The sequence below is a fragment of the Halichoerus grypus genome, chromosome 5 (assembly GCF_964656455.1).
Source record: "Halichoerus grypus chromosome 5, mHalGry1.hap1.1, whole genome shotgun sequence".
Classification (NCBI taxonomy): domain Eukaryota; kingdom Metazoa; phylum Chordata; class Mammalia; order Carnivora; family Phocidae; genus Halichoerus; species Halichoerus grypus.
Window position 1 is genome coordinate 94877065 of NC_135716.1, and position 14694 is coordinate 94891758.

A 14694-nucleotide genomic window follows, 5' to 3' on the forward strand; every position below is an offset into this window, starting at 1 on the left:
AGAGAGAGAGAAAGAGCAAGCACAAGCAGGGGGAGCAGCAGGCAGGGGAGAGGCAAGCTCCCCGAGCGGGGAGCCTGATGTGGGGCTCGATCACAGGACCCTGGGATCATGACCTGAGCCAAAGGCAGATGCTTAACCTACTGAGCCACGCAGCCTGCCCCCCCCCCTTTATAAACTTAGTTTTTTCTCACTTTCCGCTAGGGGATCAAGCCTCTAAGGCAGTTTCCAGACTCTGGATTTGCCTCCGTGTCCAGGGCCTGACTCGTTCCTCTCCTGCCCTTTTCAGCCTGGAAACTCAAAGACCTCCGTGGCTGTGGGGACCACTGGATGATGTTAGCATGAGGTGGGGTAATGCTTCCTGGAATGCACCAGAAGTAAGCGCATTGCACCATCTCTCCCAGCCGCCTGTGAGTGCGTTTCACTGAGGATTCCTGTAAGAGGAAACCGTCTTGTTCCTCTTTCTAAGTGCCTCATTAAAAGCCCGAGGACAGACTCCCCCGCCCTTCCCTTAAGGCCTCTACCTGGGGGGTGAGGCCACGCCTGCACGGGAAAGAGGAAGACTTGCTCTGGGCGGCGCACTATCTTTCATCGGGGTGCTCTAACTAGAGGGGCGCAGGTCTCCACGGTCCGGTCACTTTCTGTGTGCCTGTAACCTGGCCCAGTTTACTGGGGAGTCTCCACTCTTTGGAGCATAAACACACAGCAGTTTTATTTCTTCCAGTAACTGCCCCCGGCTGCTTTTTGCCAGATCGCTCTTTCCTGCTGGGGAGCAGCTCCCTTAAGGACATCTTGGTCTGCTTCCACAACTTTCCAGCCACTTTCCGTTACTACAACAGTCTCATTCCGGTAATTAAGACTCAAGCTTTTACATTTTTAAAGCTTCCACTGCAAACTTGCTTCAGAGATCTTCTTCCTCCCTCCCCTCCGGCAATAGCTAGGGCCAGGCCGGTGTGTGGGGCAGTGCGGGGGACCGGGGCGGGGGGGGGGGGGGCTGGCTTGAAGGCATCTCATCCACCTCCTCTTGGAGGCCTTAGCATCTCAGTTGGAGGCTGAGAGGAGGGACGGGGAGTAAGAGGCCTCTTTGTATGACTTATGGGGGCAGGGGACGTGTCTCGTGTCCTTTACCTCTTCCTGGTTCTTTCTGGTTCTGTTAGATGCTGGAGGGTTCATCTAGCCCCCTCCATCACTGAGGACCATCCTCCCCCCCCCCCCCCGCCCTCCGACCCTGCCATCCCCCAGCTATACCTCCCTTTGGCCTCACCACTGGCACAGGCTTCCAATGACTCCATTCTCTGGCTTAGGCATCCGACTCTGAATTCAGCAGTAACCTGGGCAAAGCTCTGGCTCCTGCCCTTGAGCTGACTTCTGTGCATCTCCGCGTGGAGCCACAGGCCTGCTGGAGTAACCGTGGCCTTCAAGGGTCACACAGACCTGGGACAGGAGAGCTGCCCCCATCCATCATCCTGGTTGTACTGTACCAAGTCCCCTCAAGCCCTGCTGGGTGGGCTAGTGCCCTGGGCCTCCTGCTTTCGGGATCTCCAGGCCTGCAGAGGGTCCTAGTCTTTACATTCAAGTACGATCCTAGACCTCAGGTACAAATGTCAAAGGCTCGGCTTTTCTTTCCCACCGTGGGAGTGTGGGACAAAAAAGGCATTCAGCGGCAGCCCTAGGCTTCCGGGATCTTTGACGGTGCTCTGTGCCTGGGAGGCATTGGCGGGGGTTTGTGCATCCTCTTTCCCTTCGCATCAGGGCAGGAAGGCACCCCATCTCTTCTCCCCAAGGGGAGGAAGGCTTAGCCTCGGGTTGATGTGAGGGATTTGTGCCTCCATCAACCCTGTGTGGAGGTGGCTGGCTCCATCTGCTGGTGGCTGGCTGCTAGCACTCCGGGGGTGCCCCATCTTCAGGCCTTGGCTTCAAGTCGATGATGACGGGAAAACACGCGAGGATTTGCCCAGCAGTATACCAGAATACCTTGTCTCTTCTCCTCTAAACTGTGTTGAAGTTGTTCTTCCTCCGGGAAGGATTCCTTGGTTAAATCCCGTCAGACTGAAATTCTCCTTTCCCGTGTCCTCCCTCAGCTCTCAGGCTCTCGGTGGGTAGCTGGTTCACATGCATGTGAGCGAGTGGGGTTTAATTCATGTCTTGCCCGGTTTTTGTGTGTTCCAGGGGTAGCTGGTACTCATCGGACTCTTGCCACGTGCCATCTCCTGCCCCAGGCACGTCACGGACTTCATCTCATTCAGTCCTCACGCCCCGATCCAAGGAGCCCGGTGCTATTATTATGCCCACTTTACAGATGAGAAAACTCAACAGAGAGAAACATGTTCAATAGCTTCTCTAAGATTTATAGCCAGAAAGTGATGTCAACAAGCAATCTAAATCCCAAGCTCCACTGTCTACCGATATTCCGTTCTGCCCACTTGGTTTGATACCATGGTCCCGCTGCCCCCTCCGCCTTCCTCACCCCCAAAGCCCTAAGTGAGTACTTGCAGATCAGTGTGAAGTACTTCCCAGAATAAGTTTGTTTGGACTATCAACATCCGCCCAGCTGGGGCCGGTGCAAGAGCTGAACGAGCCATGGTGAGGTTGTGACTGACTTGTAAGCAGGCCGAGCTCTGCGGTCCTGTGGAAGGCATCAGCAGGGAGCCTTTGGTCAGAAGGTGAAGCTCTTCATCAAAGCCCTCCTCTAACACTTTTAGATTAATTTCTTCCCTGGTGAGGCCTGGGGTCTTGGCCACATATCCAGGATAGTCCACCTGAGCGCTTCTTTCTGTCTGGACAGTGAGATGAATCTTAATGAATCTGTGTAGTGCATTTACTTCCCTTGTCTCCTAGAGGCTTGTAACCACTCTGAGTAGAAAGGTATTATCGTCATTCTCATTTTATGGGTGAGGAAACTGAGGCACAGAGGTGAGAGGCTTGCCTGAGGTTTTGTGGCTTATATGCGCTGGAACTGGGACCTGGACCCAAATCTCCTATGTCCATTCTGTCCTGCTGCAGGTAGATCCTCAGTGCCCTTCACCCGAGACCCTCAAGCTCCTGCCCCCCCTGCTGTGGGCTCTGCTCGCCACGGGTATTGCTTTCCCTCCCCGTTAACCATGTCCACGCCCCTTGCTCCTGTCTCTTCTAGCCTCCTCTCGTTGGCCTCACCCAAAACCTCCCTGCCTCTCCCAGGGCCTGGAAGTGCCTCTCGGGGTAGGGGGACGGGGTCTTGAAGCCTTCTGACTGAGACCCCCACACCCCTAGAGGGGCTGCTCACTGTCTTTATTGGCCCTCGTCACAGTGGGTGTTATTTATTGTGGGATAAATGTATTTCCAAATAAAACAGAAAACGAACAACTAAGCGCAGTGACAGGGCTGTAAAAAACCCTGCCGGCTTGCTCACTTGAAGAAAAGCCTGCATAACTAATTAACCCCTGGCAGGCCTCCGTGGTGTTTGGAAACAAGCTTGGAATTAATATTGCCCTTCTCAGCTGCTGGAGCCAGCCTCTAAATCTTTATTGGGCAGCAGCAAGAGAGAGACACACGGAGTTGTGGAGACAGCGAGAGGCCAAGATGGAAGTGTAGACAGAGAAAGGGAGCAAGGTAAATATAGTTATCCCTCCGCCTCTGTACCCGGATAGATCATCTTCGCTAGACTTGGGATGCTAGGAAGACAGACAGACAGACAGACTGCGTTTCTTCTTAAAGCGAGAGGTAAGGGGAGAAAACAGAGCCTTTATCTAGCTCAGAGCACATCTTGTTTCTAGACCACCGAAGTCAGAAATCAGAAGCTTCTGGGCTGGAAGGGGCCGATGAGAGGTCATCCCATTCAGTGGTTTTAAAGTTATTTTTAGCAGCAAAACCGTTTTTTTTTTTTGGAATGAAATCACCTGCAGAAGTGCCACCTGTAAAGTGGCTCCAAGCAGAGCATGCCATGGGAGCCTGTGGCTTCTAGCTTCCCTCCCCCCCCCACGCCCCCAGAGGGCAGGCAGCATCCTCGGGACGCTCGGGGCTCTGGAGAGCGCCGCTGGGAAACTAAACCTGCATCGGCCTCTGTGTGGCTGGGCTCTGGAATGTCCCTGGTTCTTCACTGGGTTCAGGCTGAGCCTAATTTGGGAGGTCACCAGAAGGGACAGTGGGGTAGGGAGGAGCCACCTGCTGCAGGAGGTGGGCTACCCAAGGGGACCTCTACTCTCTCGCTCTTGAACCTGTCGGGTTCTGGAACTCTGATGTTTTCTTTCCCAGGGGACCTTTGTTGGCAGGAGATGGGGAACTGGCTTGTTGAACTTCAGTGATGGAGTCTCAGTGGGTGAACTTCATGAGTCATTACCTGACCCTGACTTGGCCTCAGGGAGGCTCTGTATAGCTCCACATCAAGTTCAGGAGGGGGAACCAAGAGTATGAGAAGGATACCTCCTTTCTCTGAAAGAATATGGGCGGCGGCCAGGAGGGGACTTCCCAAGAGACCATCCAGGTATGCCCTGTAGGGATGACTTGTTATCTACAGGGAAATTGTACTTCCTATGTGTGTTTTTTTCCTCATCAAGGAAGGTGAGGCAGTGGCCTGAGGCTGGAAATCATCCATTTGTGTGTCTCTGGAGGGGGGGGGGTGTTTCTGGAGGCCCTGTTCTCAGCATTAAGAGGGGAAAACCCCCAAGGCCAGGTGGAAGGGCCTCTCTTGAAGTCAGTGGTGGGTGAGGGAGAAGGATTGGAGACAGAGAGATCAGGCACTGTGTTTGGAGCTTTCCCATCATAACCCTGAATGCCCTTGGCTCAGGCCGAGACAACAAGGGGGCACGGTAAGGAGGAGAAAACACAAATCAAGAAGTAATGCTTTTTTTGAAGGAGAAATTATAAATTGCAATTTAATCACATAATCACTTTGACACTCTCAAGCAAGCTAATTTCTTCCCTTGCCTCATTTCATCCACTCAGTGAGATGAATCTTAATGAATAATGTCCTATGAATATTTAATTTTTGATCAATTTGAATTTTCTCTGGCATACCTGCTGGAGACATAAATCAGCTCCTTTTACCCAGCAGAGTGAATTTGGATAGTGGTCTGGGTGGCTCTCTGGCCATGGCCACAGAAGTGGCTTGCCTGAAAGTTTGGGGTTCTGGCTTGCCACCATCTCGATATCATGATTCGATGTCCCTGGTTGCCTTCCCAGAGCTGGGTTCTCTATACCACCCCACCAGCAGATGCCTGAAGCCAGTGACTGTCCAAGCAGACAAGATGGATCTGCATGGCTTTCCACGGGCGCCTCCTCTTTTTCCATCCTTTTTGATTCAGGGACTTAAGGAAGCCTCCCTCCTGATACTGACTTTCTCCTTCCTGGCCCCTGGGGACAAGGGTTATCGTTCAGAAGACAGCCATCTAGAAAGGCAACAGTAGGAGATGTACCTTTCTCAGCTGTTTGGGAAGGCTTCTTTCATGAGATAATACTTGATAATTGGACAGTGCTTTACAGTTTGCAAAGTGACCTCATGTGCACCTTTTCTTTTCATGTGTTAACACCTCCCTGTGTTTTTACCTCTCTTTCCTAACTGGGAGGTGAGGGAATGGGGTCGGAGAGAGCTCTTTCTTACTTCGGGTCAAGAGGGTAAGTAGAGGAGCTCCCATCCTGGAAGGACTGCTTAAGTTAAAAACCAGGAAAATGGGTCCAAACTGAGCTGTCTATACAAAGGAAAGATTGAGTATTGGGGACTGGGATCTGGAGGAAGAAAGAGGAGGATCCTGAATAGGCAAGCTGGGAGGGGGGCTCAATAATGAGTCAAGGACGGTGATGGTACTTTTTGAGGAAATAATTGCCTCAAGGGGATAGATAACATGTTTACAATACATTTCGAATGTATATCCATATCCCGGAAGTTTTCTTTTCTTGAGGTTCTCCACCCATGAAAGCGACGAGTTTTAGTGCTCCAGGAAGGGCAGGAACCACCTAGAACAAAGAGGTCATTGTTTAGCTTTAAATCTCAGAGACAACTTCCTGTCTTTGAGTCCATTAGGACCCAGAAGTCTTTTTTATTTTTTTAAAGATTTAATTTATTTATTTGAGAGAGAGAGAAGGAGAGACAGTGAGAGAGTACGAGCGGGGAGGAGAGGGAGAAGTGCGCTCCCTGCAGAGCAAGGAGCCTGATGTGGGGCTCGATCCCAGGACCCTGGGATCATGACCTGAGCTGAAGGCAGATGTTTAACTGACTGAGCTACCCAGGCGCCCAGGACCCAACAGTCTTGAAAGTAAGGTTTCATATACAAGGAAAATAAATTTTTAAATTCATTAGGGTAGAGGTAATTCAGACTACGGTGTGAGGAAGTCTTTTGGGAAGCTGAGGGGATGTGGAGGAAGAAGGGAAAGACGGAGGAAGGACAGTAGAGTCAGAATCCAGTGTCCTCATTTTCTACTCCCATGGGCCAGAATATTGGACACTGTTGAAACATTCCAGTGGTATGAATGAACTCAAGAACATGGGATTTAATGTCTCCAGCCTTATATTCCCCTCAACATGGCAAAGGAGTTAAAGTGAAGGGAGGTGGGTGTTAGATGAGACGGAGGCAGATCTTCTGTTCTTCAAGGCCTGGGCTGTTGTGCAGCAGAACTTAGAAGTTTTTATTTGCCCTGGTTGAGGTGCTGAGAGGATTTGTAGTTGAGCAGGGGTTGGCACAAACACTTGACAGAGCAAGGGACTGTGCAACTGGAGGAAAAGGACCAGAACTATGGTCTTTAGTTGTGGTTGTTAGTGTGTTATCCTGGATAACAAGTCAGTCAGGATTAGTTGTGGGCATATGTAGGAACCAGACCAGATGACCAATCCAGGGCAGAGGTCAGCTTTGACCAGAGGTTATTTCTCCTCTCTCTCTACAAGATCAAGTCAACTACACCATCTACCTAGCTACCATTAAGGAAGAGTCAGGGTGGTGGTGGAGTGTTGGAGGAGAAAATCTGGAAGCCTGAACCATATGCTCTGAAGAGACTGAACCATCCAAACAGATGTTTCTGTCAGTACCAATAATTTCCAAGATTAGCTCCTTATTTTAACCTAAGTTTCTAGAATACAGAACTTGAGCAAAGCTTATATGCTAAAGCTTTACTGAATAGTGCAGCCCTACTGTAGCAAGAATAAAGGGAAAAAAGAAAGTGAGGTGGGGAAGGAGAGAAGACATTGAGCTAGCCATGGCTTCTCAAGAAAACCCCTTTGACTGTTCAGGCAAAAGGGCCTTCTTCCAGATGGGCCATGAGAAACCACCACACCTCAAAGTAGTCAGTGGATGGTTTGAACTGATTTACTGTTTTTAACTCTTTCCTATCTTTTAATGGTCAGCATTTGCCTCTAGTGCACTATGAGGTTGAGCCCTCTGGTCTTTCTGAGGAGATTCTGAAGAAGGAGGAGATCCCATGTCTATGATGTGGCCCTTTGTGGTAGTTTAAAAATATGTCCACAGATGCTTTCATACTCTCCTCAGGAAGAAGAGCCCAATTCCTCTCCATGTGAGTGAGGGCTGGTCTTGGTGACTTATTTCTAACAAACAAAATAAAGTAAGAATAACAATGTGTGATTTTTCAGAGAGTAGGCCATAAAAGACATTGTGTCTTCCTCCTTGCTCTTAAATTACTTGCTCTGAGAGAAGTCAGCTTCCATGTTGTGAGGCTACTCAAGTAGCCTATGGAGAGGCCTACATGGTGAGGATCCAAAGCCTTTCCTGCCAATAGTCATGACAGTGAGCCATCTTGGAAGTGGATCTCCAGTTTACAACCTGAAACTGAAGTGCAGTCAAGCCTTCAGTGACTGCAATTCCTGTCAACATCTTGACTGCCATTTCAAGAGAGACAACTGGCCAGACCAACCGCCCCCCTCCCCCACACCAGGTAAGCCACTTCAGATTCTTGACCCACAGAAACTGTGAGATAATAACTATTTGTTACTTTGGGCCCCTGGTTTTGAAGTAATTTGTTACAAAGCAATAAGTAAAAATATACTCTTTATCTGAGTCTAGAAGTGGTAAGAGGAACAAGAATCTTCATAGCTCTTATTGAATCAGATCTGGGCACCAGAGCTGCTGTAACTCCTCCCATGGCAGGCAACTGGAGCATCTGCTGAAGTCCTCACTTTGGGGAAAGCTGAGATAGATAGCAGTGTTAGGAGATGAGGTAGTGGGAGCAGTGGCTGGGACGATCCATTGAGCATGTGGCTGGGTGGGAGAGGAAGTAGGGTCAAGCAGATCTGGGGAGACCCATATACTGGGTCTGATGCACTGGGTTCCTGTTCCTTAGTTCTACACTTCCCACTCCGACAGAGTCTCCTGAAGCACAATTAAGCATGTTTCAGAGAAATAAAGAAACCACAAATGTTTTGCATAGCTGCATGATTGTGTGAGTGGAATAGAGACGATTGTTTTTGTTAAAATAATAAATTCCCATTGCAAAAATATTAAAACAGTGTGGGAAACGCACAAAAGACAAAGCAAGCATCACCCAACAACCCATGATCCAGAGAGAACACTGTTATATAACTTAATTTTTCACACTCACTCCTTATGTTGACATTTTCCCTTGCCAATAAATATAATTATACTTATCTTTTCATCAAATATAACGGACTAGATGTTCCATGAAACTCCTCCAGGGACAGTATGCCCCAAGTGATGGAATATATATATATATATTTCCTCCCCCTTTAAAAATGCGTGAAGGCATGGCTGAGTTGGCACAAAATAAAGGGAATTTCTTAGAGATAAAAACCAAAAAACCAAAAAAAAACCCCACAAAAAACAAAAAACCAAAAAACCAAACCCACAAAAAACCCCAAACCCCAAAATGAATCTGTGAATCTAAAAGAGTAATGTATAGAACTAGTCTTTGTCTTGGAGCTTATTTGGGGTTTAATAGGTAATGTGGGCCATCTACATGACAGATGGGAGTTAGATCCCAGAGCCCAAGCAGGCTGGATTCTTACACAAAGCTGGGATCCCAGATGGGTGAAACTCCCAGTAGGTGAACTAGAGAAAACACTCTACAGAAAAAGAAAGTTGGTGAAGAAACTTGCTTGTCATCCTTGACTCTAACGGAAAGGAAGAAAAAATATGAAGATAAGTGTTTTCTTGGAGAAACATGAATTCATCCAAAAACCCATGCTGAAAATTTGGTGTCCTGGATTGGTGAGATACCCAGGGCTTGTAAAGAACATATTTTAAAACTTGGCCTCAGAGAATTCCACAGAAAAAGTTCCAAGGGACATGGACTTCACAATCAACATTCAGCAGACACATGAGGAAGTAAAGTAGCCTGAATGAGACTCAGTATAAATCACAAATTCCTCAAAGACTATAATGATCTGCACTTATTCAATATAGAATATGAAATACATATATTTAATTTCTTTCTGAAATAAAAGAGTATTGAAAGTATAATGAGGCAACAAAAGGCTATCAGAATAACCTAATCAGATGTGAAAGAGAACCAAATATAACTTTTAGAAAAGAAAAATATATAATCATTAAAATGAACAACTCAATGGATGTGATAATAAATTAGACACAGCTGAAGAAAGAACTAGTGATCTGGAAGTTTCTCTGAAGAATGACAATAGACAAAGAGATGAAAGAGATAAAAGATATAAAGGGCAGAGTGAGGAAATACAACATACATATAATTGAACTCCCAAAGGATGACAGAGAGAATGGAAACATTAAAAAAGATAATGACTGACAAATTTCCAGTCCTAATGAGAGACACCGGTCCTCAGTTTCAACAAGCCCAGTGAATCCAAAACAGGATAAAGGAAAAGAAGCCCATGTTTTGTAGAAAAACAGAACACTGAAGACACAAAGAGGATCCTAAAAATAGAAAAGACAGATTACCTACAAAGTAATGAGCATTTGACCCATGGCTTATTTTTCAACAGTATCTACAGAAGCCAGAAGACTATGAAATGATAAATTGGAAGTGCTAAGTGGAAATATGCTAGAATTCTACCACCGCTAAGATGATCTCTTAAACATGAAGGCAAAATAAAGACAATTTAAAGATGTTTTAAGAACAAAAGTGGTACAATTGACTCTTAAGACACACTTATTGAAGGAACTTATACAGATATATGCCAGGAAGAAGAAAACTGATTGTTGTAGGTTTGCAGTACAAGAAGGAAAGGTGGAAACAGAAAACGGTAAATGCATAAATAAATATTGATTATATGTAATAATAATAGTAATCTAACTTGTGGGGTGAAAAATCAAGTTAGAACTAAAATCATGGACAGAAGAACACAAATTGACCATATGTGGATAGAGATTGAAAATAGGAAAAATGAAACTTTCCTTTTTTTTAAAAAAAGATTTTATTTATTTATCTGACAGAGAGAGCGAGACAGAGAGCATGAGTGGGGGGAGGGGCAGAGGGAGAAGCAGGCTCCTGGCTGAGCAGGGAGCCCTACATGGGGCTCAATCCCAGGACCCCGGGACCTGAGCGGAAGGCAGACACTTAACTACCTGAGCCACCCAGGCGCCTTTCCCTTTGTTAAGAGATACATAGATGTGTGATAAAATGATGAAGGAAAGGAAAGGAACAATTAGCCCAAAATGTGGGGTTGTGGGTTACTGGAGTGGGATTGGATAAGGCATGTAGGAGGCTCCAAAGATGTTGTGAATATTCTATTTCTTTTTTTTGTCTTTTTTGGGGAGCAGTTAAGAATACTACATATACTGGGCGCCTGGGTGGCTCAGTTGGTTAAGCAACTGCCTTCGGCTCAGGTCATGATCCTGGAGTCCCGGGATCGAGTCCCACATCAGGCTCCCTGCTCGGCAGGGAGTCTGCTTCTCCCTCTGACCCTCTTCCCTCTCGTGCTCTCTATCTCTCATTCTCTGTCTCTCAAATAGATAAATAAAATCTTAAAAAAAAAAGAATACTACTTATACTTATTTCAACAAACTTTTTTTTTGAGTATTGTTGACACAGTGTTATAGTAGTTTCAGGCATATAGCACGAATATCCTATTTCTTAAGATAGGTGTTGGATATTTGGTTGTGTATTTTTTATTATCACAATTCTTTTTTTTTTTTAAGATTTTATTTATTTATTTGAGAGAGAGAGAATGAGAAAGAGAGCACATGAGAGGGGGGAGGGTCCGAGGGAGAAGCAGACTCCCTGCCGAGCAGGGAGCCCGATGCGGGACTCGATCCCGGGACTCCAGGATCATGACCCGAGCCGAAGGCAGTCGCCCAACCAACTGAGCCACCCAGGCACCCCTATCACAATTCTTTAAAATGTAAATATCTATTATACATAGTTTTTGGAATAATTGTAAGTGATGTTGTGATGACCGTTGTTCTAACATGTCTCTTTTCATACACGTTCAGGTAAATTCCTGGAAAGAAGGTTTTGAGGAAAAAGGTGAGGACAGCAAGTTTTCTTTGAGACTTATCGCCAATTTCTCCTCCTGTCCCCCCTGCAAAAGGGTGCGCCCACCTCTACTCCTACCAGCAGTGCATAAAAGGGCCCATTTCTCCACACCCTAGGGTCACTGCTTTCTGTGTACTTTTTCTAAAATGTGCTGTTATCATCTATGCCAGCATGGTGAGCTGGGTGTATTTGACGAGATGGGAATGGGATGAACAGTTTATGAAGTTGGTGGTAACCTTAACCCCATTTTACAGATAATGCAACTGAGAATCTCTGACGTTGCGTGACTGGTCCAGGCTCATCCTGTGACCCAGGCTCCTAACTGCATGCTCAGGTCAGTGGTCTTTTTACTATATCCCACTGGTGTCCAAACTCTATGGAACCTTCGTGTTGGAGCAGTCTGGTGCTTCCCATGAAAGGAGTTCCTAGTCCAGTCAAGCCAGAAAAGAAGGCAGGAAGAACGTGTGCTTTGTGGGGTGCTCGTGGAGACAGGGGAGTAGGGCTGGGCGAGAGAAATTGCCAGCATTTCTATCCTCAAATCTGAGACACACTGCCTTCCTTGGTCCTTCTTCTTTAAGCCCCGGATTATAAACTTTGGAGACAGGGCTGGAGGCCTATTTAATCAGCTCCGTGTCTGGCACATGGAAAATGTTCACTAAATATTTGCTGGCTCTTGAACAAACGCTGGTTGATATTTTTGTCACAAAATGTGGGAGGGAGACCCGTCCCTTTGGCTCAGCCAGCTTTCTTTCTCTGCATGAAGTGAGTCTGAACCAGGGCAGGAGAAGGGACAAGTTGACCTTGCAAGGTTCCTTCCTGCTGGCAAGACGAGGACTGTCGGCAGGCCGTGCTGCAGTGAGCAGCCCCCACCCGTAGCTCCCTCCAAGGTGCATTGGCTCCAAGTGATTAGCGGGGAGATTGGCAGGCGTAGTGGCAATGGGAGTTTAATGTTCTGGAAACCCCGTCTTTTTCCTTTTCTCGGTGGTTTTCCCTGGTGAGACAGGGAAAGGTCTTGCAGCTTAACAGGCAGACAGGGATGAGGCCCAGGAGTTTTGCCATCGGAGACTGGAATTTATCACTGTGACACTAAGCCCAGGCCAGGCTGCATCTGGCGGGGAGAAGTGGCAGGCTGGGGAGAAGGAACTCTGTCCTGCACCAAGACCCTGCCATGACCCTGAGATTTGACCAAGTGTCCATCCCCGGGGGCGCATCAGCCCAAGGCAGGCCAGGATACCTTAGGCTCGTGGCCTCTGGCTGTAGCAAATGGAATCCCTTGGTCTAAGTTGGCTCTAAGCTGGTAGCTAACATCCTCTGGTGGGTCCTAAGTCCTTGTGCTCATTAAAGAGGACTTGGTGTGGGACGCCTGGGTGGCTCAGTCGGTTAAGCGTCTGCCTTCAGCTCAGGTCATGATCCTGGGGTCCTGGGATTGAGCCCCACATCGGGCTCCCTGCTCGGCAGGGAGTCTGCTTCTCCCTCTGCCTTCCACTCTCCCTGCTTGTGTGTGCTCTCTCTCTGACAAATAAATAAATAAAATCTTAAAAAAAATAAATAAAATCTTAAAAAAAAAATACAGAGGACTTGGTGTGATTGCAAGAGCTGACAGACCTGTGTCAATGTCTCAGCTCTTCTGTACGAGCTGTTTGATACTGGGGAAGCGTCTCTTCCCACGAGCCTCCCTGGTCCCCCTCTGAGAATAGGAGCTCCTGTTGAGAGCCTTGAACAAGTACCTTAGGCTCTCTGTACCCCGGTTCCTTCCCCTGTAAGAGGGGGATGATAACAACACACGCTTTAGAGGATCATTGTGATAAGGAAATGAGCTAACAGTCATAAAATGTTAAGTCACCCCGGCACGTAGTACTATCAAATTGTTTATTTTGATCAAGTCCCCCTCTCCCCCTCTGCCCCCTCTCCCCCTGCCTCTCATCCCTCCTGCCCCTATGTTGTTTGCTGGGCTATAAGATGTGATTTGGGTATTGATTTCCTGATTTGTAATCGGTGCTTCTTGGAGTTACCCTCCTTGTCTGGGGCCCCAGCTCCTAACTCAGTCTCACCATGTCCTTCTACTCAGGATTGGAGGCTGCCACCAAGGGCCCTGCCTAGATGGATGCTTCCAGAACCCCACTGACATCTTTATGATTCTAATCACTGTCTTTGCTCAAAGACCTTTGCCGCCTACCCACGCCTCCCTCAGAGATCCAGTGCTGACCTCTGCCCCATGCGTTCCTGGTTTCCTTTCTTTCTTTCCTAGCCAGAGCTGCCAGGCTTCCAGCAGGCCCCAAGGCTAAGTCCATCCAAGGCACAGTGGGGTCTCTCTAGGTTGGCTTTCATCTTTCGTGGCCCAGGTGGGCAAGGGGTGGGCAAGGGCCAAGAGCTTCCTGGTTTTCAGTCTGTCATTTCCTCTAGATACTTCTCCATGCTAAGTATAGGAATCCTTTTTGGGGACCTCATGTTTTTGTAAGGCAGCCCACCTCATTGCTGACTAGCTCTACTGAACAACAGCAAAGCACATAGTAATAATAATAATCATGGCAGCTATCATTTATTGAGTGCTTACTATATGTCAGGTTGCTAGACATACATCATCTCTAATTTTTATAGAAACCCGAAGTATAGGCTTTATTATCTCCATTTTACAGATGTGGAAAATGAGGCCTAGAGTGGAGAAGTGATTTGCTTAGAGGTGTAGCTGGGAGGGAAACCTGGTTTGCTCACATTCAAAGTCAGTGCTGTGTCGCCTGCACCCAACTGCTCTCATGGGCTGGATCCGCCTGTCTGTCTCTTCCATCACTGGGGGAGGCAACACACAATCTGTCTTCCCTCTCGCCCATGTTTGCCTTTAATATAGTTGAGAGAGCTGTCATTTCACTTTTAAGTTTTGTCCTCTTCAGGCTAAATAGACTCGACTATTTGTTAAATTATATGAAATTGTTTCTGGGCATCTCAACATCTTGGCCTCCCTCTTCTGGATATGCTTGTTGGTTAATGTCTTCATGATGTGTTGTATTCTGTGTCCCAGACCCAGAGCTTGAGGTAGGAGGAATCTCTCTTGGCAGTGTACTGCTATGGTTTGAGAGCATGGGCTTAACAGTGAGGCTGCCCTAGGTTCGAATACTGGCTCTGCCCCATTTTCCTAGCTTTGTCATTGGGGCAGATTACAGTTTCCATAGGTGTTGTGCCATCCACATCTTCTCCTTGCAGTACAACGACACTCTTCCCATTGAGTGGTGGGGTCTATGTTCCTTCCCCGTGAAACTGGGCAGAACTTTGGGACCACTACAAGATGGCAGATGTGGTACTGTGTGGCTTCGAAGGCTA

The 14694-nt window shown here is 47.4% G+C and overlaps 1 long non-coding RNA gene across 2 annotated transcripts in view; it reads left to right on the forward strand.

The window, feature by feature from the left end:
- Positions 1-521: 521 nt before the first annotated feature.
- The window catches only part of LOC118554793 (uncharacterized), a 61507-nt gene continuing 47334 nt past the window's right edge, over positions 522-14694 (forward strand). For both annotated transcript variants that reach the window (XR_004926651.2, XR_004926652.2), the window contains exons 1-5: positions 522-846; positions 2167-2660; positions 4228-7851; positions 11337-11370; positions 11634-11713. This is a non-coding gene — a long non-coding RNA (uncharacterized LOC118554793). The remainder of the gene's footprint in view (positions 847-2166; positions 2661-4227; positions 7852-11336; positions 11371-11633; positions 11714-14694) is intronic.